This window comes from Babylonia areolata, unplaced genomic scaffold (assembly GCF_041734735.1).
Source record: "Babylonia areolata isolate BAREFJ2019XMU unplaced genomic scaffold, ASM4173473v1 tig00006497, whole genome shotgun sequence".
In the NCBI taxonomy this organism is placed as follows: domain Eukaryota; kingdom Metazoa; phylum Mollusca; class Gastropoda; order Neogastropoda; family Buccinidae; genus Babylonia; species Babylonia areolata.
In genome coordinates, this window is record NW_027468377.1 from 25,001 (window position 1) to 30,000 (window position 5,000).

The 5,000-nt window shown below is 50.1% G+C and overlaps 1 non-coding gene across 1 annotated transcript in view; it reads right to left on the minus strand.

Moving 5' to 3' along the window:
* The window catches only part of LOC143278315 (small subunit ribosomal RNA), a 1,829-nt gene extending 1,584 nt beyond the window's left edge, over positions 1-245 (minus strand). Inside the window, exon 1 of the ribosomal RNA XR_013053967.1 lies at positions 1-245. This exon is cut by the window's left edge and continues 1,584 nt beyond it. This is a non-coding gene — a ribosomal RNA (small subunit ribosomal RNA).
* Positions 246-5,000: the final 4,755 nt, after the last annotated feature.

Below are 5,000 nucleotides of genomic sequence, written 5' to 3' on the forward strand. Positions count from 1 at the left end.
AAAGGACGGGCAGAACCCGACTGGCTTTGAACTAATAAAAGCGCTCTTTCCCCGAGGGGTCGGAGCTGGTCGGCATGTATTAGCTCTAGAATTACCACAGTTATCCAAGTAAATTTGGATCATCTAAGGAACCTCGACTGATTTAATGAGCCATTCGCGGTTTCACCGTACGAGGGTGTGAACTTAGACATGCATGGCTTAATCTTTGAGACAAGCATATGACTACTGGCAGGATCAACCAGAATGCAACCCGTATTCTGCGTGCCCCGGGAGACGGTTGCAGCGCCAGTTGGGACCGCTGCTCACAGAAACGAGGGCTGAGCTCTTTCCGTGGGCGGTCCGCGGCAGCACTATCAACTGAAACCACCGGACAACAGATTCAGGGCCTGAGAGTGCAACGAATCCATCGGTCTCGGCGGGAGGCGCGCCAAGAAGAAGAAGGAGGAGGAGGAGACCAGACCGGACCGGACCGGACCCCACCCTTTCTTCCTCCTCGACACCGTCTCCCGCCCGTTTCCACGTGCCGGACGACGCCCGGTTAGAGACGGGCGCGCCCTTGACGAGATGAAGCAGGCGTTACGCTTTGGGACGCCGAAGGGGCTGGGGAGCACCAACGACCGTCAGTGAGGGAGGAGAGAAAACGCTTCTCTCGACCCGTCGTCAGCGAACGCACCGAACCTTCTACGGACCGTGAGACGCCGGCCGACAAGCCGAGCCCCGGCAAAGGAAGCCCGGCGAGGCGGCCGTGCGCGTTCACACTTGGACGCGCAGGCGGGAAGCTCGGCAGCCGGGCGGGTAGCCTGCGGGGAGCTGGTGGGCTCCCGAGACTCCCGTCCCCCGACTCGGGCCTCGCACGCCGAGCGGTCGCTAGCTTGCCAGTGCAAAAGACAGAAGCGCGGGGGCAGTAAAGCCAGGCGGACGGGTCGACCGTTGCCGGCTGTGCGCCGACCGGAGCGATCCGCCACGCCACGCCGCGTCCCCCACAACCAGGGTGTCGCATAAGGCGCTGCGAAGGTGGACCTTGATCCACATTGGGCAGAGCCTGAGTTGAGGCCCCCCAGCACGTGCCTGGGGACCAGGCGTTGAGGAGTAGGCCTTTTTTTGAGGGCCCAGAAAGTATTTTGGCAATTGTAGCGAGGTTTTGGAGTTTTATCCACAACCTTTACCTGCCTTTTTTTCTCTCCGAGCATGCCAAAGTTGAGAGAAAACGCCGTTTGGCATGGACGGGAGGAGGTGTGGAGGAGTAGTCCATTTTTGAATGGCAGCGGAAAGATTTTGGCAATTGTAGCGAGGTTCTTCGGACTTTTATCCACAACCTTTACCTGCCTTTTCCTCAGCGAGCATGCCAAAGTTGAGAGAAAACGCCCTTCGCCATTGACGGGACCAGACGTTGACGACTACGTCTTTCTTTTTTTCACGGCGCCTGAACGATTTGGGCAATTCTCCACAGCGCGTTTACTTTTTATCCACAACCTTTACCTGCCTTTTCCTCAGCGAGCATGCCAAAGTTGAGAGGAAAACGCCGTTTGGCATGGACAGGAGCAGGCGTTGACGACCAGGTCTTTTTTTTGGTCTTTTTTTTTCACAGCGCCGGAAGGATTCAGGCAATTCTCCAAAGCCGGTTACTTTTATCCACAACCTTTACTGGACCTTTTTTTTCTTTTTTTCCTTTTTTCTCTCTCCGAGCATGCCAAAGTTGATAGAAAACGCGGTTCGGCATGGACGGGAGCAGGCGTTGAGGAGTAGGCCTTTTTTTGAGGGCCCAGAAAGTATTTTGGCAATTTTTTACTTTTTTATCCACAACCTTTACCTGCCTTTTTTTCTCTCCGAGCATGCCAAAGTTGAGAGAAAACGCCGTTTGGCATGGACGGGAGGAGGTGTGGAGGAGTAGTCCATTTTTGAATGGCAGCGGAAAGATTTTGGCAATTGTAGCGAGGTTCTTCGGACTTTTATCCACAACCTTTACCTGCCTTTTCCTCAGCGAGCATGCCAAAGTTGAGAGAAAACGCCCTTCGCCATTGACGGGACCAGACGTTGACGACTACGTCTTTCTTTTTTTCACGGCGCCTGAACGATTTGGGCAATTCTCCACAGCGCGTTTACTTTTTATCCACAACCTTTACCTGCCTTTTCCTCAGCGAGCATGCCAAAGTTGAGAGGAAAACGCCGTTTGGCATGGACAGGAGCAGGCGTTGACGACCAGGTCTTTTTTTTGGTCTTTTTTTTTCACAGCGCCGGAAGGATTCAGGCAATTCTCCAAAGCCGGTTACTTTTATCCACAACCTTTACTGGACCTTTTTTTTCTTTTTTTCCTTTTTTCTCTCTCCGAGCATGCCAAAGTTGATAGAAAACGCGGTTCGGCATGGACGGGAGCAGGCGTTGAGGAGTAGGCCTTTTTTTGAGGGCCCAGAAAGTATTTTGGCAATTTTTTACTTTTTTATCCACAACCTTTACCTGCCTTTTTTTCTCTCCGAGCATGCCAAAGTTGAGAGAAAACGCCGTTTGGCATGGACGGGAGGAGGTGTGGAGGAGTAGTCCATTTTTGAATGGCAGCGGAAAGATTTTGGCAATTGTAGCGAGGTTCTTCGGACTTTTATCCACAACCTTTACCTGCCTTTTCCTCAGCGAGCATGCCAAAGTTGAGAGAAAACGCCCTTCGCCATTGACGGGACCAGACGTTGACGACTACGTCTTTCTTTTTTTCACGGCGCCTGAACGATTTGGGCAATTCTCCACAGCGCGTTTACTTTTTATCCACAACCTTTACCTGCCTTTTCCTCAGCGAGCATGCCAAAGTTGAGAGGAAAACGCCGTTTGGCATGGACAGGAGCAGGCGTTGACGACCAGGTCTTTTTTTTGGTCTTTTTTTTTCACAGCGCCGGAAGGATTCAGGCAATTCTCCAAAGCCGGTTACTTTTATCCACAACCTTTACTGGACCTTTTTTTTCTTTTTTTCCTTTTTTCTCTCTCCGAGCATGCCAAAGTTGATAGAAAACGCGGTTCGGCATGGACGGGAGCAGGCGTTGAGGAGTAGGCCTTTTTTTGAGGGCCCAGAAAGTATTTTGGCAATTTTTTACTTTTTTATCCACAACCTTTACCTGCCTTTTTTTCTCTCCGAGCATGCCAAAGTTGAGAGAAAACGCCGTTTGGCATGGACGGGAGGAGGTGTGGAGGAGTAGTCCATTTTTGAATGGCAGCGGAAAGATTTTGGCAATTGTAGCGAGGTTCTTCGGACTTTTATCCACAACCTTTACCTGCCTTTTCCTCAGCGAGCATGCCAAAGTTGAGAGAAAACGCCCTTCGCCATTGACGGGACCAGACGTTGACGACTACGTCTTTCTTTTTTTCACGGCGCCTGAACGATTTGGGCAATTCTCCACAGCGCGTTTACTTTTTATCCACAACCTTTACCTGCCTTTTCCTCAGCGAGCATGCCAAAGTTGAGAGGAAAACGCCGTTTGGCATGGACAGGAGCAGGCGTTGACGACCAGGTCTTTTTTTTGGTCTTTTTTTTTCACAGCGCCGGAAGGATTCAGGCAATTCTCCAAAGCCGGTTACTTTTATCCACAACCTTTACTGGACCTTTTTTTTCTTTTTTTCCTTTTTTCTCTCTCCGAGCATGCCAAAGTTGATAGAAAACGCGGTTCGGCATGGACGGGAGCAGGCGTTGAGGAGTAGGCCTTTTTTTGAGGGCCCAGAAAGTATTTTGGCAATTTTTTACTTTTTTATCCACAACCTTTACCTGCCTTTTTTTCTCTCCGAGCATGCCAAAGTTGAGAGAAAACGCCGTTTGGCATGGACGGGAGGAGGTGTGGAGGAGTAGTCCATTTTTGAATGGCAGCGGAAAGATTTTGGCAATTGTAGCGAGGTTCTTCGGACTTTTATCCACAACCTTTACCTGCCTTTTCCTCAGCGAGCATGCCAAAGTTGAGAGAAAACGCCCTTCGCCATTGACGGGACCAGACGTTGACGACTACGTCTTTCTTTTTTTCACGGCGCCTGAACGATTTGGGCAATTCTCCACAGCGCGTTTACTTTTTATCCACAACCTTTACCTGCCTTTTCCTCAGCGAGCATGCCAAAGTTGAGAGGAAAACGCCGTTTGGCATGGACAGGAGCAGGCGTTGACGACCAGGTCTTTTTTTTGGTCTTTTTTTTTCACAGCGCCGGAAGGATTCAGGCAATTCTCCAAAGCCGGTTACTTTTATCCACAACCTTTACTGGACCTTTTTTTTCTTTTTTTCCTTTTTTCTCTCTCCGAGCATGCCAAAGTTGATAGAAAACGCGGTTCGGCATGGACGGGAGCAGGCGTTGAGGAGTAGGCCTTTTTTTGAGGGCCCAGAAAGTATTTTGGCAATTTTTTACTTTTTTATCCACAACCTTTACCTGCCTTTTTTTCTCTCCGAGCATGCCAAAGTTGAGAGAAAACGCCGTTTGGCATGGACGGGAGGAGGTGTGGAGGAGTAGTCCATTTTTGAATGGCAGCGGAAAGATTTTGGCAATTGTAGCGAGGTTCTTCGGACTTTTATCCACAACCTTTACCTGCCTTTTCCTCAGCGAGCATGCCAAAGTTGAGAGAAAACGCCCTTCGCCATTGACGGGACCAGACGTTGACGACTACGTCTTTCTTTTTTTCACGGCGCCTGAACGATTTGGGCAATTCTCCACAGCGCGTTTACTTTTTATCCACAACCTTTACCTGCCTTTTCCTCAGCGAGCATGCCAAAGTTGAGAGGAAAACGCCGTTTGGCATGGACAGGAGCAGGCGTTGACGACCAGGTCTTTTTTTTGGTCTTTTTTTTTCACAGCGCCGGAAGGATTCAGGCAATTCTCCAAAGCCGGTTACTTTTATCCACAACCTTTACTGGACCTTTTTTTTCTTTTTTTCCTTTTTTCTCTCTCCGAGCATGCCAAAGTTGATAGAAAACGCGGTTCGGCATGGACGGGAGCAGGCGTTGAGGAGTAGGCCTTTTTTTGAGGGCCCAGAAAGTATTTTGGCA